The sequence below is a fragment of the Myxine glutinosa genome, chromosome 3 (assembly GCF_964187855.1).
Source record: "Myxine glutinosa chromosome 3, kmMyxGlut1.1, whole genome shotgun sequence".
Classification (NCBI taxonomy): Eukaryota; Metazoa; Chordata; class Myxini; order Myxiniformes; family Myxinidae; genus Myxine; species Myxine glutinosa.
This window is the reverse complement of record NC_136263.1, coordinates 55984957-56008345: the sequence shown is the minus strand read 5'-3', so window position 1 is coordinate 56008345 and position 23389 is coordinate 55984957.

The following is a 23389-nucleotide window of genomic DNA, read 5'->3' as shown; positions in this document are numbered from 1 at the left end:
AGCGCGTCTGTCGTTCCTCTTCCTGGCATGAATCCAAACTGCATTTCGTCGATCTTCACTTTCTTCCTTATCCTCCTCTCCAACACCCTTTCCAATACCTTCATTCCATGCTCCAATAGCTTTATCGCTCGGTACGAGCCACACTCCAGAGGGTCACCTTTCCCCTTGTATAGAGGGATGAGGGTACTCAGTTCCCAATCCACTGGAATGCGGCCTTCTTTCACCACCAGATTACAGATCTCTGTCATTCTCTTCACACCCCAACTTCCTGCTGCCTTCAACATATCTCCCACAACTCCCGTCGGCCCTCCCGCTTTTCCACCCTTCATTGCTTTTATCGCTTCCTCAACTTCCTTCTCAGTTATCTTCTCTGCCGGTCCTAAAACAGGGTTACTCTCTATGTTGCCATCCCATTCATTCTCTGTATTCAACAGCATTTCCATATATCTTTTCCATCTTCCTTTAATTCCATCTGGGTCGACAACGATTTGTCCCACTTCATCCTTCAAGCAACTCACCCCCATCACATCACACCTCTCTTTCGCTATCTGCTTTGCAATCCTGAATACTGCTTTCTGACCCTCTTCCGAATCCAAGCGTTCTCCGAACATTTTCCTACATGCCTCCTGCGCCTTTGCTACCTCTTTCTTTGCAGCCTTCCTGGCTGCCTTATAACTTTCATGCTCTGCTGTTTCTGCTCCCGTACCCTTTGCCTTCTGCCACTCCTTGAACTTCTTCCTCTTCTCGTCAATCCTCTTTCCAACTTCATCATCCCACCACCATGTTTCCGAGTGCCTCGGTGGTCCTTTTGTCCATCCACATACCTCACCAACGGCTCCCAACAGACAAGCTTTCATTGACATCCAACCACTTTCAAGCTCAACCACATCATCCTCGACCCTACTCAGCCTCTCTTTTAATGCCTCCCTTACTGTCACCTCTTTCAACCTCCACACCTTCATTCTCGGTTGGTACTTCACCCGCCGAGCTCTCCTCGCACCTTTCACCCTTACGTCGCAGACAACCAAGTGGTGCTGTGAAACAGCCTTATCCTTATGCCCTATCTAATTCGCATAGCTCCATCCCTCGCATGGAGACACATAACGCTTTCACGGACATCCGGCCCCAACTTAAATACATTAAGGTTCTTCTTCGCGACATTCGGAGCACGCTACTCCAAACAATTCTACCTCTACGAAGGTATTTCATTACCCACCACAACACACACAACAATACTAATACCAAGTTTGTTCAAAATCCTATTGCTGGTTCACAAGTTGGCGCAGCAACATATTTTTTACAAAACATGACCTCTGACCTTTGACCTCTTGAAACAAAAATCTAATCAGTTAATCTTTACATCATTATACATACATGCCTGTGCCAAGTTTGAATTGGATTGCTTCAGTCATTCTCACCTTATCAACCTATCACAGACTTTGACCATAGACCTCTTGATGCCAAAACCAAATAAGTTCATCTTTGCATCATCATACATACTTGTACCAACTTTGGTCAGAATCACATCACTGGTTCACAAGTTATCGCGGTAACAGGATTTTTATCTAACATGACCTCTGACCTTTGACCATTGACCTCGTGACCCCAAAATCGAATAAGTTCATCTTTAACTCATTATGCATACCTGCACTATGTTTGACAAAGATCCATTCAGCCCTTCCCAAGTGAATGTGGAAATGAAATCATATCACGGACAGATGCACGGACGCACGGATGGTCATACGGCCGGACAAACATCCGGACGGATAAGCTGAAAACATAATGCCTCCGGCGACTTCGTCAGCGGAAGCATAAAAAATTGTTTTCATTTACGTCGTTTTGATTAATCGTCACACATTTCAGGAACGCATCCATGACGCAAACAGAGCAATTACTGCAAAAAGGCAATGAAATGTCTTGCTTACCACGACCTGCCCCACATCGTACTCTTCGTAATGATCACTGAAAGTACTCTCATCACTGAAAGTACTCTCATCACTGAAAGTACTCTCATCACTGAAAGTACTCTCATCACTGAAAGTACTCTCATCACTGAAAGTACTCTCATCATCTTCACCATGACTGAGAGAAGATCCTGGAAAGAAGTGGCAAAATGAGCATAAAACAGATATTGTGACAGAAAAATATCAATGGACAGAATATCACCGTGTTCAGATGTGTGTGCATTGTGCAAATAAGACATCAATTTCACAAATGAGTCTTTGTCTTCTTCTTTGCCAGCCAGGTGTTCACATAGCATATCCCCTAGTAAGAGGTCAAGGGCTCAGAACATACAGAATTGGCCTAAGTCTTTCAGGAACTGGTTGACTCAGCCCGACATGATTGTCGTGGACAAAGGCAGGAATTTGTAATTTGCTCAGGGTGCCGTCATTGACTATCACAAGGTCCATCAGAGGGACCACACATTTGTGACCAAACACACGACCTGTGAAGCACCATTTGATTTTGTGAAACGGATGAAATCGCCAGGAAGGACATTGATCATGCTATGCTTTCCACAGATGGAAGCGAGGGGAAGTTGACATTTCTGGCATCAACCCTTCATCGGACCAAAAAAGCCAAAAACAGTCCGACACAGGGCCTCACCAGCAGGACTAGCTCTTCATTCGACAGTGCATGGTCAGGAGAAGCCAAGCAGACTGGACAGTTCAGAGGTAAATTTGCTGCGTCTGCACAGCCCTGATGGACAAAGTACAATTTATAAATGGGGGATTCCCTTCAGGAAAAGGATAAAGGAATAATGGTAGAAAAAAACACTCAAATGCATCTGAAACAGTGTTGGACAACAATAATGAAGGCAAATTTTCGTTTGTAGATGGATATTAAAGGGATTTATATTTTCCAATCAGACAAAGCAATCTTTGTCTTTACAATCAAGACCATGTTCATATTTAGCACAAGACTGTGGAGTGGCAAGCACCATTAGCTGAGAAGGCAGATGTACCGCTGAATCAGTGTCCCCTGCTGGTTTTTGGCAGGAATTTTGAATTTGCACAGGGTGCCAGTGATAGCTCCTCTACTCTTCGCGAAGGACACCATGTGATCTTTAACACTCTCCATATCATGCCGGCACATGGGACTCACAGTTTAAGCACCATCTCATGTAATTCATCCTCCTCACCATGTTATTTATGAACCACATCTGGTACAATCTCCGATCCAGAGGTTGCACACTTACGGAACACAATTCAAATGCTTATCCAGCAGCTCGATCTTTAAATTCCTCATCTATTCCATTATCTTGTCTGTCCTTTTTAAATCCTTGCCTTCCTCCTCAACCATCAATATTCCAAATCAGTATTGTTTTGCATTGGTTGAGGTGATGCTCAACTTGGTCAAATATTACACATTGGGTGCGTCTGCACTATAGTTACACTTGTGACCGAGTGAAGCTGTTAAAATACCGCCACAGCGTTACTGGAGGATCAAAATAAAAAGTTTGGAGCATTCACGGGAAAGGTTACTGTGACGAAAGCAAGTTGTTTGTGTCACTGTCATGAGGAACAAGCAGCCACCACCGGCAAATTGAAAAAGAAACAAAACAACAACAAACATTTTCAGGTGTCTCTTCTTGTACTTTAGTTAGGGAATTTTAGCAAATTGTATTGACCATCTGTGAAAAAATTGCTTACCAAAAAATTTCTTCACTAACGTATTCATCTAGGTGTCTACTAACACCCATCAATTAGTGCAAACCCAAATCCTTGTGGAAAATTCTGGGGAGCCAATCAAAGTTCGGGTGCTCAGAGGGCCTGCGCGAAAAAATCGGAAAATTAACTTTTGCCAATATTGACTTGTGGGATGTCTAACTAGGGGTTTTTTGGGGTGCTGAATTGATTCCAACCATTAGATTTGAGGAAAAATGAATCCCTGGCCGTAAAATATTGATATGATACATTTTTAGATATCTCAGACTGTGTTTTGCGCTAATTTGGCTCAATTGATTCAGATTGTTCAAATTGTGCTGAAACCAGCATACAACGCTGCCCCACTCCCCCCCCACATGCTGCCCTCACCCGTCCCCCACTCGCCCACATGCTGCCCTCCCCCATCCCCCGCTGTACCACTCCCCCACATGCTGCCCTCCCCCGTCCCCCGCTGTACCACTCCCCCACATGCTGCCCTCCCCCGTCCCCCGGTGTACCACTCCCCCACATGCGCCCAGTTCACTTGCCAGTGTGTGTCTAGACACTGGCATAGTCATTTCATGAAGGTTTCATGAAGTCATTATACAGACCTGAATGCAAGGAGAAGTTCTTCATTGAGTTTCTTCCAATCATCGAGGGTGACCCTAACGAGTACAGCACTATCTACACCACGCTAATGGAATGCCTACAGCGCTGTCCGTCTCCTGCCCTCATAACATTCGACCTGCCTATATGGTTGAAAGCAACGCAGATAGTCCTCCAGTCTGAATTGCCCATCATCACAAGACTAGGTGGGTTTCACCTCCTGAAAAGCTTCCTAGGGTCCATCGGGATGGTCATGGCTGACTCTGGGTTGCAAGAGGTCATACAGCTAGTTTATCCAGGCAGCACCACAGCAGAACACATCCTCTCAGGCGGGGCTTATGCCAAGGCCATTCGGTTTCACCTTCTTGGATCTGCAGGAATTGCCAAGTTCGTGCTGAGAGATGTCTTCAGTGAGCAGGAGTACGAAGACATGGAGGATTTCATCAGGACTGCAAAAGATGAGACAACAGGTAATCAAAATTCCGCTAATCTAACATCTGCACCAAGGATAGTCACTGTCTTCGAGGAGAGGATGGCAGAGAGATTGAAGATCTTATCTGAAGGAGGAAGGACTCTGGGTCTGGTACTATGGCAGAATCGACCTCATCAAGGTATTCATCAGGAGTGAGCATGTCCCAGACCACACAGGTCATCTCAGCTGCATCATTGGAATGCTCAATACCTTCCCAGCAGCGGGCCACCATCAGTACGCAAAGGGAGCAAGGCTGTATGTACAGCTGATGCATCAGCGACAGGGGAGTCCCATGTTCCAGGAAACTCTATCCAAGTTCACTTTGTACGGCAACCATGTAGTCAGGTTCTCAGACCATGAATGGTCAGGCACATGGACCGACATCACGATAGAAACCACACTCATGCGTGAGGCAAAATCCTCCGGTGGTCTAAACAGAGGCCGCTTTCGGAATGAGTCTTTTTTTTTTTTTTTTTTTTTTTTTTTTGTATACTGAATCGAGGCTCGTGAAAGAGCTAAGAGTTCTTCTCATAAGTCTTGGGTTCAGACTCTGAACCACTTGTCGTTCATTCACCAAGAGCTAGAAATAAGCATGGTCAAATGTGGGGTACCTGTCCACACCGACGTTAAAAGAGCCCAAATGAAGAGGGATAACGATGCTGTCAACACCATAGTTGGGTGGTTGGAGGAAGTCGACCCTTTCGATGCCACACGGGACAAGAAGACTCTGGTGTCCTTCTCAACTGGGTTCAGCAGCACTCCCGAAGACCAAGTCAACGCTGATCAAGCAGAAGAAGTTGGCAGAGCCATACAGGCTAAGATGGATGGGAAAACTGTTGTGGATGCAATGGTAACCAAACAAGGTCAAATCACTTGCAAGCCTCAGATCTGGACCCAAAGTCAATGGCGAGAAGCTGGTCATTGCCTCACTGAAGCTATTCAACCGCCTCATTGTCATCAGTGAGCGTGAAGTCAAGACCAAAGAAGCTCTGCGCTTTGAGTTGACGCCAAAACCGATGTCTCTGTTTGACAAAAATCAAAAGTTGCGAAAGCCAGACAAGGCTGCCCTAGCAAGGTCCCTGAAGGCATGTGTGGCACCTGTCGAACAACCCCCCTGCACAAGCCTTGTGGTTGATGGTGGGTGGCTCCTGCACAATGTCAAGTGGGAGGCTAACCTTACTTGGAAGGATGTTGCCGAGAGCTACCTCCGGTTTGTGAAGTCCATGGGGAGCCATCGCCTCCGGATAACGGTGGTCTTTGACGGATATGGCAGCTCCACCAAGGACCATGACCACTTGAGACGAACAAAGAATGCATGCTGTGACATTCAGATTCGTCTGGATCTCAAAATCATTATTGCAAGAGAAAAGTTCCTCGATAAAAAGAAAAACAAAGCCCAGCTCGTTCTGCTCCTTGCTGAGACATTTAGTAGGAATGGAATCGGTGCACAGCAATGCTCCGATGATGCCGACACCTCCATCGTCCGCGCAGCTCCAGATGAGGCAAGAGAGTCCCCTGTCGAGGTGAGGGCTGAGGACACAGACGTCCTGGTTATGCTGATTCATCATGTTGCAGACCATCCGATCTTCCTCACGACAGCCAAAGAAACATCTTACGATGTCGGAAAGATCCGGGAGGCCCTCCCAGAGATATACCGGAGGTATCTCATCTTCTTGCACAGCTTCTCTGGCTGCGATACAGTGTCTGCAATTTTGGGGTTTAGCAAACCAACTTTGCTAAGCAAGCTCTGCAAGACTGATGAAGCAGAGAGGGCAATGGACGTGTTTATGGACATCCGAGCTGAGAAAGGTGATATCATTAAAGCAGGCTGTGATCTTTTCAAGCTCATGTTCCATGGGAAATCCTCCAAAGACTTGGAATTCGACATCTTCAGCAAGCGAGCTGCTACTGGGAGCATAAAACCTGAGAAACTCCCCCTGACAACAGGAGCTGCAGCACAGCACTCTCTCCGAGCTTACCTCCAGACTAGAGACTGGCTGATGCTGCAAAGTCCATCGTTCGATGCCCGGGACTATGGATGGCAACTCACTGAGCAAGGATATGCACCAGTCCCTTCTACAGACCCCATTGCACCAGACTACCTCCTGACGTTTGCCAGCTGCAACTGTGCGGGGGACTGCAGCTCACTCAGGTTCTGCTGTAAAAAGCAAGGAGTCAAGTGTATTTCTGCTTGCGGCATCTGTCATGGTAACTCTTGCCTGAACATAAACCAGCTGGATGACAAGAGGAGTGAGGAAGATACTGGGGAGTTTGATGAATAAGGTTGTAAAAGCTGACGAAGCAACATTTCCATTGAGCACAGTTCTGTTAAAAATGTCAATAAAATACATTTTATATGATCATGGAGTGTTTTTTCCTCAAATCTAATGGTTGGAATCAATTCAGCACCCCAAAAAACCCCTAGTTAGACACATCCCACAAGTCAATATTGGCAAAAGTTAATTTTCCGATTTTTTCGCGCAGGCCCTCTGAGCACCCGAACTTTGATTGGCTCCCCAGAATTTTCCACAAGGATTTGGGTTTGCACTAATTGATAGGTGTTAGTAGACACCTAGATGAATACGTTAGGGAAAAAAATTTTTGGTAAACAATTTTTTCACAGATGGTCAATACAATTTGCTAAAATTCCCTAACTACTTGCAAATGAGATAATCTATTTTGTGAAGATTAAATCTCAAAACTCACCAGTTCGCGGCTCTTCCTCAAAAGATCCATTTGACACTTTGAGCTCAGTATTCCTGCAGAAAATAAAGATTTTGTAAGGATGTCGTTAAATAAATGTCACAAATAAGAAACAATGTCAGAATGAAAGTGCAGTCAGGCAGGTGAAAATCAGACTGCATCGGTTCTTTGTGTTTTCTACATTTGTGTTTTCTACATTCAGACAGCAAACAACACCACTACACTGTGCGACCCGACCAACTATCTCCAAACACAGTTGCCAATGAAGCCAAGAAATGTTACGTGGTAAAGAGGGGGTGAATATCACCAGAGATCTTTTTTAACAACACTATTTTATTTCCCTTTATTGCCTGTCACAAGCTCCAACACTCACCTCTGGGCTGTCTAGTCTGGGTTTGAATCATCGAGATTTAAATTTTTTTAAAGGATCACTCGACATGCTTATAAAGGATAATTCTAGAGGGTTCTAAAAGGTAATTATTATGGGTTTTGTTTTTTTCTCTCCATGTTGGTTCTCAGGTCTCACAGGTCTCTGGTGTACATGAACCACTGCAAGTTACCAGGGTCGGTGCTGTGGTTACGTGAGTGGATGCAAGTGTGGATATTTGGAGAGGCGAGTGCTTCCTGAGAAGAAGAAAGCAAGACTAAAAGTCGACCAGCGGTGTAGCCGGACTTGTTAACTCAACTGGACTACCGTCCAGTTGAGTTCATCACATACTGAACCCTCCGGCGTCCGTCGTCTGTCGTCGTGTCAACTTTTCGACGTCAACACTCCAGCGTCCACAAATATCAACCGATTCTGATCAAACTTGACATGCAGCATCCATACCCCAAGGACCAGGTTGGTATTACATTTCAGCCCGATCCGTTGAAAAATGGCGGACTTAGGTGACCATTTTTTTTTGGTCATGAAAACGACGTTAACACTCTGGCGTCCACAAATATTAACAGATTTTGATCAAACTTAGAATGTTTAACCCTTACCACACAAGGTAGGTTGCTATTGCATTCCAACCCGATCCATCACAAAATGGCCACCATGGGCAGCCATATTGCTTTCAGCTCCGAAACGACGTTAAGACTAACGTCCACACATATTTATGGATTTTGATCAAACTTGGTGTGTGAAGTTGTCCAGTCAGTTCAGGTGAGTTCTGCTTCCCTGGAAGCTCTAGTTTAATACTTCACTTGAAGAGGATGGCATGACCTGGGCAGCAAATAATGCAAGTGTTAAATTATTTTGAAGCACTAAGTATCTCAGCTGGCTGTTACCATGGAAATAAAGAGATTGCACTGACACACTGGTTTATTCTATTTGTTTTGAGTAATCTATGAACCACACACAGCTTCAATCCAGTAACTTTGCAGTAATGACAAAGGGATTGCCACGTTCTGATATTTACTATATTATTTTAATTTATGTTATAATTATTACTATAACGAAAATGATACTATGGCTAATTTGTCCAAAGTGGCCTGTAGTTCCGTACTGTGTTGTTGGAAGACCCGTAACGCCCATGCTTTTGATATTTGATGGTCATTTTAACAATGGGTTTGTTTGTGTTTGACACTGAACGAAATACGTAAAAACAGAGCATGGCGATTGTGATGATATATGACAGGTTCGACAATATGTTCGGCCTGAACGGCATATAAATCAAAATGGCGGTGCGTGGCGTCAGCCGTTGTGCATTGTCATGACATCACAGACATAATTGCATCACATCATCCAAGTCATGTGAGCAGATCCTCAGCTCTAATTTGTGTACGTTTGTGAGGGACACACATACACATACATATGGACAGACAAACACTGTTCGAGATGGCTTTGCGCTATGGGCGACGCCATGAAAAGTGGTTTGTTAGTGGGGTCTCAGGTTTTGATTTTTCAATGTTTAAAAGTTCCATGCTTTGAGGCCTCACAAAGTTAAAGCATTTTCGGCTCTTCTTAGTATGGCAGATAGGTGCACTGGTGCAGGAATTGTGCCTTTGATGATACAAGCATGGCATTTGGCACACAGTCAGAGTATGTCTGAAGAAAGACATTTGGCAACAGGGTCATCGCAGATGGGGTCTTTAATTATGTGCCAAATGTCAAGCTTGTATGACCACAACACAGTAAAAAACCAAATATATGTAAAATAACAAGCAATGGAGGCCATTTTGAAAAATGGCCACCATTGTTGTCACAGGACAAATCTGCGATGGCCCAAAAGCCAAATATCTTCCTTAGGGCAATAACTGTGTGCCAACTCGTGCTTGTATCATGAAAGTCACAATTCTCCCAAATATTTCACCTATCTGCCGTACGATCTGTGATATATTCTTATGTTTTCATTTTTTGTGATATCACCCTCGACAGAGGAGAGGGTATTGCATTTGAGTCCGTTTGTTACTTGGCAAAAAAAAAAAAAAAAAAATTGCAAGCATGTTGATCACTCATGTGTGTTTGGTGTGTGGTGTGTGTGTGGTGTGTGTGTGTGTGTGTGTTTGCCTGGCCGCTCACTTATACTTGCCTGCAGGTCACAATTTAAAACCGATCTTCACGAAACTTCACCAAATGGAAGAGTTCGTGGTCTGACAAAATCCTATATATTTTTGAGGTTAAAAGGTCAACATAGGACAAAGGTCAAACACTTTTCTCAAATTCCTAAAATCCTCAATTTTCATCCGATTGACTTGAAATTTGAAAAGGATTTTTCATATCAGCTTACTGAAACCAACCACCAACTATTTTTGAGGTCAACGTAGGCCAAAAGGTCAACATGGGCCAAATTTCTAAAATTGTCAATTTTCATCCGATTAACTTCAACTTTGAAGACTATTTGCATATCAGGTTACTGAATTCAACCACTAATTATTTTTGCGGTCAAAAGGATGCTCCACTGAGTGCCATGCCACTTCGTTCTGTTTTGCCAAGTGTCACTCTATGAGTGATTTTTCATTTGTCTGTTTGTCTGTCTGTTTGTTTGTCCGCACAGAATAAATATGATTTTCTCTGCAACCGTTGCTCCGATTGACAGGAAAATTTCACCATAGGTGCAACTCTACCTGTATAATTTTTTTAATGATAATTATGCCACCATAGGGCACGTGGTTCGGCCGCCATCTTGTAAAAACCAAAATTTTTGCACCTCCATATCTCTGAAAGTGCTGAATAGAAAAAATTGAGACATGGCTCATTGAAAAGAACTCTCCATGGGTAATAAAATATGTTAATGATGATGTCACAGGTGCCTCCATTATGACGTCATAATTCGACAAGTACAAACTTCATCCGATCAAGATGAAATTTCTTGAGCATAATCTAGGAATAAATTAGTTTAGAAAAAAAAATATTATGACGTCAACTGTCACATGGTTCAGCCGCCATATTTGTTTTAACACAAAAGCCTTAAAAACCACTGAAAATACATCCTGGCAAGGGTTTGCAATCTCTGAATCTCTGATTGTCAGCTTAAATGCTGACATCGTTTAAGACACAACCCAACCAAATCCCGAGAATATTGGGGAAAAAACGACTTTTTAAACAAATAAATCAATAAATAATCGCACCAATATCCGAAGGAAGCGGTTCAGTTTGGCATTTTAAGATGAAATTGGCGAAGCCAAGAAACGCACAAAACCCAATCGAATTACCCTAAATAATCCCAAAGAACCAGCCTTTAGAACCCTATTGGAATTACACTTTGTAAACCTTTAGAATTAACCATTGGAATACTCTAGAATTATTGGAATTATTTGATGGAAAGACACACCCAAATATTGAATCGGCTTCACCGCTTAAAGGCTGTGGTGACTTTATTTTGAAGTGAACAGACAGACACCTGAACAGACAAACAGACTAGTGGAAAATAGATAAATAGAATAGAATGGGCATTTGGTCGAGCCAATATCTCTGAAAGGTTGAGCACTTTATGTTTTGTATCCAACCAATAGGCCGGATCCGATTCCAGACGTGAACCAAAATCAAATTGGCGTGTTCTTGTCACCTACGCAAATCATGCTCCTAGTTTTGTTGTAACTTGTCCACAATATCATGCTATATATCCTTTTTGGCCGTATCAATCAATGGTGAAGAATCACTTGAAACTTTAAAAATTATCGTGTTGGGATTCGGATATTCACCAAATTTGAACCAATTCTGCTATATATCGGTTTCAGCCCGAGCTTATCACTCAATGGTGAGGAATCACTTTTTTAAATCTCAGATCCGAATCTTCACCAAAATTTCATAATTTCATCTTTGTCACACACTCAACCTCTCCATCAAATTTCTCCGCATCTGTCCACAACTTAGATATCCTCTTTACAGACAAACAAATAAATAGACAAAGGGGTGACAACAACATAACCTACGCCCACTGATGGTGGCAGAGCTACAAACATGGAAAGACAATGGATCTTGTCCGAACACTTGGCTTTGATAAACGGGAAAGATACTTGGCACGATTCAAGTCTAATGCAATCGGACCTGGAACCGGAAGTTCATGTTTCTTTTGTTCAAGACTTGCCCTGCTGCCCTATTACAACTTCACATCCTCTAACACCATGCTCTTCCATTCGGCTCCATTCAGCAGAGAACCAATAAGAATTGAAGATGTAAAAAGAGAACAAAAGGAGCGCCGGTTACCATAAAAATTCCACCGGCTGATTTTCCCTGAACCAGGTGTGGTTTACAATCTCCTGCAAAACAATGGATGTGTTGGAATCAAACATAAACATGATCAGGAAACACCTGCACTGGTGAGCAATTGCATTTTGATCCACAATAACAAGAGGTCAGTAACCCTGTCATGAGTGAACATTCTTGATTTTGCAAATAAAACACTAGTTCAAAACTGTGTCAATCCCTCACCGTCATAGTGAGCCTCTCCATTGGATCCTCTTGAAGCATCGCAGTCAGAAGGGAAACCAATGTTTCTCTTGCAAAGGTTGGTGGACTGTTTCCCACATTGAAGTCAGTCTTGTCATGTGATACCTGCAAAGAAGCAAAACAAATGTATTTGTGACCGAATCCTAAACAAGCATCACAATCAAATACTTACATTTGCATAATAAGCATATTCCAAACAAGCACTCACTGCTGCAATGACCAAGGTTTGACTTGAAACGAATAAAATACATTTTCATTCATCAATTATTCCTGATAGTGCCTTCAGAAAGTATTCACACCTTGACGTTTTTTAAAACATTTTGTTGTGTTATAGCCTGAATTAAATATGGATTACATTGAGATTTTAAAAATATCACTGATCGACACATAATACTGTATTTTCTGGTGTATTAACGGTGTTTTTTTATCTGCAAAAAAGCTAAAAGTTGGGGGTGTGGTTAATACACAGATATGGGAAAAAAGTAAAAAAAACAATCAATGCTGAATTTCAATTTTATCCCAATTGTCGCACGTATACAAGTAGATCTAAATTCTACATATCGGGGAATGTTTCGAGCTCCAGGGTTTACAATGGCTCCTTTGGTGCCTCGGTGCCAGGTCCCCAATCATAAGGGGCCCATAATGACCAATGTCGATTTTTTAAAAGTGGATACATTGCGCTATGTTTAGAGATTATGTGTCGAATATAATGCGGCTTTAAAAAAATAGGGGCAATGCCCCTGGGCACTCACCTGGTAGAATAAACCAAAACACTTCACTGACTAAAGGTATTTTCACAGTATCACCTATTTTAAACCAATTTCAACGATTGCTAGAAGACAGGGCAGCATGTAGAATCATACCAACGTCATCATAAGACTATAAACAAACAAACAAACAAAAACACTTTTTGGGGGGCAACGCCCCCCCACCCAACCACCCATATCCATCCTTAGACCACTATTTTTATAATGCCTTTGACAAAATTGTTACGTCACAGGTGATGAAAGTTGTGATCAAGCTTCATCAAAATTGTGTTTGTAGTTTCGGAGAAGAGAGCAGATACCTATTTTAGGGGTTCAAACCCCCTGCACATCCCCTTAAACCATAATTTATTCATGTCGTGAACAAATGTTGATGCATCACGGTTGATGAAGGTTGTGGTCAATTTTCATCGAAAATGGGTGTGGTTTCGAAGAAGAAAGCAAATACGTATTTTGGGGGGCAACCACCCCATAGACCGCCTTAGACCTCGATTTTTTAAATGCCGGAAACAAACGTTGGTACGTCTCGGGTGATGTTTCGCTTCAGAGAAAAGAGCACATACCTACTTTGGGGGTGGTCAACCCCCCCCCCCCCTAAAGACCCCATTAATGCCCGATTTTTTTAATGCTGTGAAAAACTTTTTGTGCAACACGTGTGATGAAGGTTGTGGTGCAAGTTTCATCGAAATTGTGTGTGTAGTTTCTAAGAAGAAAGGAAACACCTATTTGGGAGGGGGGGGGGGGGGCCCTACACTCCCATAGGCCATGATTTTTTAAATTCTGTGAACAAAATTAGGTAAAACACGGGTAATCAATGTTGTGGTCAAGTTTCATCGAAATTGTGTCATTTCTGCAAAGAAAGCAAATACCTATTTTGGGGGGGGGGGGGGGGGGGCAACCGGCCCATAGACCGCCGTAGACCCCAATTGTTTAAATGCCAGGAACAAACGATGATGGTACATCTCAGATGATGAACGGAATGTTGTGGTCAAGTTTCATTGGAATTGTTTGTGTAGTTTCTGAGAAGAAAGAAAATACTTATTCGGGGCTCCTCCCCTATCCCCTGTTGATCCCCTTTGGGCCCGATGTTTTTAATGCCGAGAACAAACTTTGGTACATCACGGGTGTTGAAGGTTGCAGTCAAGTTTCATCGAAATAGTGTTTGTAGTTTCAGAGGAAAAAGCAAATTCGTTTTTTTGTTTGTTTGTTTTTTTGGGGGGTGGGGGTCAAACCTGGATTCACTTTGACCCCTGGTAGACCCTCTTAGACCCAAATTTTTTAATGTCAAAGAAACTTGAGTTGCATCATACCAAATATCATTTGTGCCAAGTTTGGTCACAATCCCATCAATGGTTTCGGAGAAGAGGTTGCAAGTATTTACGGACTGACGAACTGACCGACTGCGCCATTGCATAAGCTTCCCTGAACCACGTTCCAGGTGTTGGGGAACCAGGAAATCAATGTCCCCTCTGAGTTGAGTTGAAGCGTTTAATGGCTTGGAGAGACTTTCAGATATCAAAGCAATTATGGAAGAACCAGCAGCAATTACAAAATAAACAGTTATAAAATAAAACAGCACAATAATACAACGATTAGTACAACAGAATTCTCTGATAATCTCTGAATCAATGCGTCTCGAGTTCAGCCTTTATAGGATTATCACACAATAGTCGGAAACAAATGTGCAGGTGTGGGGTGGGTGAATATGGTGCATAAGCCATCCTATCTACTTTGGGGTGCTTGTTTTGCGTCAAAGAATCAAAAGGAACTGTGACTGTGTGAGGATACAAGACGTCAAAGAGAGTGGAGGGTGTTGTCTGAACCACCGGACAAACCTTGATTCATTTTGTCTTACTCTGAAGTCCTTTCATTAGAATTATCTATTGGGCCATAGGTTGTTTACCCTTTGCCGGCACAAATGGCTTTGATCATTGTGCTCAATGTTCTTGTTTGAGGTCGAGCAACATTTTCTGTCTCTCTTTTTAGACACTGTGTCTCCTTCATATGATTTCATTATACAACTGTCCCTTTAACCTGCACATGTAGTCTGAGTTTATAAGTTTATATAGAATACTAGCAGGAGTACCCGGCGTTCCTGGGCGGGGGGTGGGGGGGGGTGAGGGAGGGAGGAGACAGGAGAGGGGGGTGAGGAAAGGAGTGGGGGAAGTGGAAGGGGGAGGGATGAGAGGTGAGGGGAGAGGGAGGGAAAAAGATATACTGCATATACATCTTTTGTGTGGGGGAGGGGGGAGTGGCTTTGACAGGCCCCTCGGTTTTGGGGAAGGGAAGATGAGAAGGAGAAATAATTTACCCGTGCAGAGCGCTTTAACCTCAGTGTTGCCCAGGCAAAAAAAGGAAATTGTAATACCGTCTGCCACCATCACCAGGTGGCGCCACACGGTACACATTTACATGGAGAATTTACGCCCCTCTCCTGGTCCCCCACACCCCCGCAAGAGGCTGTGGCCACATAGCCTATGTTACCCCTCAGATAAAGTTGTATTTGTATGCCGAGAAAAGAATATAAGTGTTTATAGCTGGAGAATACAAGTGTTTATAGCTGGAGAATATAAGTGTTTGTAGCTGAAGTACCCGGCATTGCTCAAGAGAAAAAGAAACATTAACATATTTGAAATGAGAGAAAATAGAATTTAAAAGCAATTACATCCAAATCAGAATCCATCACAAATGTCAAATCATCAATTCACCTTTTCGTTGAATATTTTCTGCCGATCGTTCGTGGCGTTTCTGAGTTGTGTGATGCCGATCAGGAAGAAGAAGCCTTATTACCAACTTCGTACACTTCCGGAGTTCCTTGATTTTTTTGTGTTCAAATGTCTGGTGATTGTTTTGTATTTATTTATGTGAATGTGTACTTGTATATAACTGTCATTAATTTAAAAAGGCTGAGGCACTATAGAGCAATTTTGTTTTTTTAAATCCCCAAAAACGAACTTTTTTTTTGTCAATTTTTTTTTGGGCCTAGCACACTCCCAGGCACTCACTGATGAACCTCTGAAAGTTTGACGAAGATCTGTTCTGCCATCTCTGAGAAAAATGGCAACACAGACAGACACAGACAGACCAACAGCTCTCTTATATTGCAGAAATATGTCCTTATCCTAATAGTTATAAGTACTATTAACTTCATTCATATTGACATTGAGAAGGATAAATACAAGTGTCGAGCTTTCACACTCATTGTTGAAGCAGCAAACACCCATTTCCTGTGTTTATTTAACTCATACACACGCACACTACAGGAGCGGCAGGAAGGGTCATTCCTCTTTGGGGTGTATAGATTACAGTCAATCTATGGTAGGATCTCAAGAACATTTGGTGTGTGTTCATTTACCAAGTTTCTTGTGGAGAGATCGCCAAGTGGTTTAAGCATTCGAGCAAGCACTCCATTCAAAACCGTTGAGGAACAGCTGGCTTGGCAAGCAGCTTGGTAAAAAAAAAACAATAAAAAAAACACCTTTAGAGGCCATTTTTCCCCGCAAGCGGGGGTTGGCCTTTTTCGGGCATCGTGGTTGTTGTTGTTGTTTTTCGGTCCCCTTTTTGAAGCAATGTTTTACGGCCGGATGCCCTTCCTGCCGCCAACCCTGTTTGTCGCCTTTTACGACAAACAGGGAATTACCAGTGAACTGGTACTCAATTAGCCGACCTCGGAAGGATGACAGGCTGAGTCAACCCCCCTGGCGTTAATTCAGTGATCGACCGGGATTCAAACCCAGGATCCTAGGATCCTAAGCTGGCACCCTAGCCGCAAAGCCAACGCCAGGCATTCAAGCAGCTTGGTAAATGAGCACTATTTTGCAGCTTGGTAAATGAACACAACCCGGGCTTCCTCCCTTTAAATTTCGTGTTAAACAGCAGGAACGAGTTTCAAAAGGCCGCCACGAAAAACGCCAAGTTAGCGCCAGGAAGGATCATGTTATTTACCCAACCCTTGTGGGGTATATAGAGCACAGTAGATCTTTCCACAGTACTGTAAGTAAAACCTACATCACAGATGTCGGGATTCCTCCAAATTTCTTTATTTTGTATTACAAACAGCATTAGCGACTGTTTAAAAAGCTAATCATGTGTATTTGTGGTTTATAATGTTTTTACCGCTGGTTGAGGCCGTTGGGCCGTTGCACCCATGAAAACGCCATGATAAGCTATTATATAAACGTTGACTCGACGTTTGTTCAAGGAGGAAAAACCCCTCGGGGAGGTGGAATATTATTGGTATTGACATTGTTTTGTAATAACATTAGTATTATGCTATTATCGTTAGTTTTGTTATTCGTAGCCGCCTTGGAAAAACGCCACGATAAAGCTAAATTAACATTGATATACACCTCAACATGCAACCCCATTGACAGCAATGGTGGAGAAAACTCGCTCGGGGGAGAAACCCCCTTTGGGGAGGGGGGCAAATGAATGCGCTATAACCTTCATTGTGTAACCATGAGTCATCCTGTCAAGTTTGGTTGAGATTGGATAAGTAACGACTGGGATCAAATGTATTTGGGTCAAATGTATTGGGTTCGAATGTACAGTATTGGGGTCAAAAATTCATCAGACAGACACCAAAAGGCATATTTTAGTATGATGATTGCATCGGCTACAGGCATTATCAAAGCAGCCTCAAGGCCAGGTGTATGCCATTTCAGCCTGCGTGTTTGAAGTACAAGTTTCGCTTCATTAGATTTCAGAATTAATTCGTAAAGTGTTTCAGATTAAATTTTTCTTCCACACAGGTGAGCTAAATTACATGATTTAAATTCAAAAAACACTCCCATTTCCTAGCGTGTGACATCACCACACTCTTTAATGGCGTACATTCCAGTTCCAGGATGGTATGTTCTCGTTTTACGTGTGTTTTGTTTGCGCATTTTGAGAGTAGTGCGCATCAGTCATTTGCACCATTTTTTGGAATTGCATAACTCAAGTGCGAAAGTAATGATGTGATTAAATTTTCCCACTGAACAACACATCAACGTGTTCGTGATAACACCCGGATTCTGGCTAGATTGCCTTCCCTCTCCTTCGTCTTCCGCTCTCTCAGTTTCCAGAAAACCCTCCATATTTACCTCTGCCTCTAATAATGGGAATGTCGTTTTAATTTACATGTTTTCATTTTAAACACTTGCTCTCAGTCTGAAGGCAAGGAGCTTTCCCAAGGAGGATGGCATTGTGGACTTCAAGACAAGCCCATCGTGTCCGACACGTTAATGGCATGCCATGATCTGTCGGTTCGGTGCCGCGCACACATCTCCCAACATGTACGCGATGACACAGCTGATAAGACGACACATTTCCAGTCCTACATCAAGCTTCGCCGGGAGTATTAATTTTTTTTTTTTGAGGGTGAAAAACAGGGGTGCGATTAATACACCATCGCGGCGAACACAACGGAAAATACGGCATCTCACAATACAAAACGATTGACGGTGATATACAGAAATATCTAATATACAAAAGTATTCAAACCCCTGAGTCAATACTTCGTAGAAGCACCTCTGGTAGCAATTAAAGCCATGAGTCTTCATCGGTATGTATCGGCTTTGCACAATCTGGATTTGGGGACTTTCTCCCATTCTGCCTTGCAGATTTGCTGAAACTCTGTCAGGTTGGATGGGGAGTGTCAATGAACATCATTCATCAAGTCTTCCCACAGATTATCAATGCAATTAAAGTCTGGGCTATGGCTGGGCCACTGAAGGACTTTCACATTCTTGTTCTCAAGCCATTCCAGTGTTGCTTTGGCAGCATGCTTGGGGTCAATGACCTGTTGGAACTTAAATCTTCGATGAAGTCGAAGGTCTTGTGCACTCTGAAACAGGTTCTCCTCAAGGATTTGCCTATATTTGGCTCCATTCGTTGTTCCCTCTATACTTGCAGGTCTACCACTCATTGCCGCTGAAAACCATCCTCATAGCATGATGCTTCCACCACCGTGCTCCACAGCAGTGATGGTGTTAGATGGGTGATGAGCTGTGCTTGTTTTTCCTCCAGGCGTAGCCCTTTGCATTCAGGCCAAAGAGTTCAATATTTGTCTCATCAGACCATATAATAATTTGCCTCGAGCTCTGAGTCTTTCACGTGCCTTTTTCTAAAGTCCAGGCATGCTGTCGTGCGTTTTTCTCAGGAATGGCCTCCGTCTGGCCAATCTCCCATAAAGCCTGGAGTTGTGAAGTGCTGCAGCGACTGTTGTCCACCCGGCAGGTAATGCCTTCTCAGCCAAGGAACTCTGTGGTTCTGTCAGAGAGGTCATTGGGTTCTTGGTCACCTCTCTGACAAAGGTCCTTCTTGCCGGGTTGCTCAGTTTGGTCGGACAACAAGGGATTACCCCGGACGAGTCTGGGTAGTTCCATATTCTTTCCATTTCCTCATGATGGAACTCACTGTGCTCTTGCAAACTTTCAAAACCCTAAAAATTGTTTTATCTGCTTCCCCAGATCCATGCCTCCTCAAAATTATATCTCGGAGTTCTACGGGCAGTACGTTGGACTTCATGGTCGCGTTTCTGCCATGACATGCACTGTCAACTGTGTGACCTTATGTAGAAAGGTGTGTTTCTTTTTAAATCATGTCCAATCAATTGAATTGGCCCAGGGTGTTCCCCAATCAAGTTATTGAGACATCTCAAGGACGATCAAAGGAAATTGGATGCACATGACCCCAATTTGGAGTGTCATAGCAAAGGGGTTGAAGACTTATTCACATTTCAGCTTTTCATTTTGAATTATTTAGCAAAAAATATATATATTTAAAATTCCACTTTGACATTATGGGGTATTATTTGTAGATCGGAAACAAAAAATGTCAATTTAATCCATTTTATATTTGGGCTGTAACACGACAAAAAGAGAAAAAAGTCAAGTGGTATGAATACATTCTCAATGCACTGTTTGTGAAACAATCAAGACTCCCTTCACGCAACACACCCTTAGCATCTCCTTCACACCATATTCATGATCATGACACCATTATAAACGATACTCACTTCAATAATATTATGTCCATCAAAGTGAAGTCCATCAAATAATGTCGTGAATAGGACGCCAAGTGCCCACACATCGACTGGGGGACCTTCGTAGCCATGCGCTGTGATCTCTGGTGCCATATAGCCAGGTGTACCCCTGTGGTTGTAAAAATTTTTACCAGGTTTAAAAGCTCTGGCAAGATTAAAGTTGATGACCTTCACCATCCCGTTATTGCTGAAAAGCACGTTTTGTGGCTGGAGAATAAACAAAAAATCAACATGTTAAAAAATAAAACCTTTGGTGATAAATTGTGTTTTAGGATAGATGCAAATATAAATTCAATGGGCAGACAGGACAAAAAATTCTAAAAAGAGAAAACTTAAAAAACATCCTCCACCAATGTCAGTCAGGAGTTTACAGAATATAGAGGACGTTGAAGCTGGAGTAACTAGTGAGGAGTACAGACGATAGAGTCGCAGGATGTGAGAATTGGTTTAGCTAAATTACAGGAATCAAAGGCCACAAGATTAGTCCAGTCATTCAAGCGAACTTTTACCCCTAACCCACCACTAATTGCAAGAGAAAAAAAATGATATTTTTCTGAAACCTGTCGATCCTCTGAACAAATACATAAAATTATACTCAATTATAATGAGTGGATCATACTTTATTTTCAGATTGAACGAGAGCCGTGAACGAGAGGTGGAGTGACGCTTGCAGTGAGAGATTTGATCAGTGTGCTGAGGACAATTAAACGCTGTGGTCATTGTGAATGTAAGTCGTATTATATTTAATTTATGATTGTTGAAGGTTTTATTTTTATTTTTAAAAGCAGTTTTTTAACATTTAATTTTTTAATAAATATGTTCAAATTTTGTATTTTTATGAACCTATACATTTATAGTAGGACAACAACAACAACAACAACATGCATTTTAAAGGCCATTTTCCCTGCTAGAGCGGGGGTTAGCCTTGCGGTCCCCATGACAATCTTCTCCATTTTGCCCTATTTTCTGCATCTCTCCTTGTTAACCCCCTTGCCCGCATTTCTTCTTCCACCATCTTTAGCCAAGTCTTTTTCGGTCTTCCCCGTCCTCTGCTTCCTTCTACATTCATTTCCATCACTCTTCTCAACCAGTCACTTTCATCCTTCCTCAACACATGACCAAACCATCTCAACCTGTTCCTCTTCACAGCATCAATCACAGGCTCTATTCCCATCATCTTTCGCAATTCATCATTTGTCTTCCTCTCTCTCAACGATACTCCACACATCCACCGAACCATTCGCATTTCCACCCTTTCCAACCTTCGTTGCTGCTCTACGTTCATTACCCATGTCTCGCTCCCATAAATCATAACACTTCTCACACATGCAGCATACACCTTTCCCTTCAGCTTCAACACTCCCCTCATCATCAGCACGCCACCCAGTTCCCGAAACTTCTTCCATGCACATCTCACTCGAGCAACCGTTGCCGAGTCTGATCCACCTTCTCCATTCAGCATGTCTCCGAGGCAGCAAAATGTTTTCACACCTTCCAGCTTCACGCTGTCTCCAAGATCCAACTCAACATTTCCTCCATCTGCAGCTCCCTCTGTGCACACCTTACATTTGAATGTAGCTGCCACACTGGTTAATGACCCTCTCAGACCACTACATTTTTGATGAACCCACTCAGCGCACATTGTACATTGAATGGAGTTCACTCCGACACCCTTCCTACACACAGCACAGGGCCACTTCCCAGTTCTTTCCACCTCACCACATGCTTTACCACTTGCCATCACCTTCGTCTTTCCGATATTCACCTTCAGACCTTTTGTCTCCATACATTCCTTCCACGTGTTCATCTTTTCCTTCAGTCCATCCATACTTTCCGCAATCAACACCAGATCATCTGCATACAACAACTCCCACGGTAAACCCTCCTTTACGTTCTGAGCCAGCACCTCCATCACAGCTACAAATAGTAGTGGACTTAGTACCGACCCCTGATGCATTCCCACCTTCACCTCAAACTCACCACTGTTCCCGTCCTTCGTCCTTACAGCTGTGCGCGCTCTTTTGTACATTGCCATCACTACTCTGATCAACCATTCCTCCACTCCTATCTTCCTCAATGCCCATGTCAATACTTTGCGTGGTACCCTATCGAATGCTTTCTCCAGATCAACAAACCCAAGAAACAACTTCTTCCTCTTCTCCATGTACTTCTCCTGCAACTGCCTCACAATGAAAAGCGCGTCTGTCGTTCCTCTTCCTGGCATGAATCCAAACTGCATTTCGTCGATCTTCACTTTCTTCCTTATCCTCCTCTCCAACACCCTTTTCAATACCTTCATTCCATGCTCCAATAACTTTATCGCTCGGTACGAGCCACACTCCAGAGGGTCACCTTTCCCCTTGTATAGAGGGATGAGGGTACTCAATTCCCAATCCACTGGAATGCGGCCTTCTTTCACCACCAGATCTCTGTCATTCTCTTCACACCCCAACTTCCTGCTGCCTTCAACATATCTCCCACAACTCCCGTCGGCCCTTCCGCTTTTCTACCCTTCATTGCTTTTATCGCTTCCTCAACTTCCTTCTCAGTTATCTTCTCTGCCGGTCCTAAAACAGGGTTACTCTCTATGTTGCCATCCCATTCATTCTCTGTATTCAACAGCATTTCCATATATCTTTTCCATCTTCCTTTAATTCCATCTGGGTCGACAACGATTTGTCCCACTTCATCCTTCAAGCAACTCACCCCCATCACATCACACCTCTCTTTCGCTATCTGCTTTGCAATCCTGAATACTGCTTTCTGACCCTCTTCCGAATCCAAGCGTTCTCCGAACATTTTCCGACATGCCTCCTGCGCCTTTGCTACCTCTTTCTTTGCAGCCTTCCTGGCTGCCTTATAACTTTCATGCTCTGCTGTTTCTGCTCCCGTACCCTTCGCCTTCTGCCACTCCTTGAACTTCTTCCTCTTCTCGTCAATCCTCTTTCCAACATCATCATCCCACCACCATGTTTCCGAGTGCCTCGGTGGTCCTTTTGTCCATCCACATACCTCACCAACGGCTCCCAACAGACAAGCTTTCATTGACATCCAACCACTTTCAAGCTCAACCACATCATCCTCGACCTTACTCAGCCTCTCATTTAATGCCTCCCTTGCTGTCACCTCTTTCAACCTCCACACCTTCATTCTCGGTTGGTACTTCACCCGCCGAGCTCTCCTCACACCTTTCACCCTTACGTCGCAGACAACCAAGTGGTGCTGTGAAACAGCCTCCTCCCCCGGGATCACCTTTGTGTCCCGGAGGTGCCCCCTATCTCGCCTACGCACCAT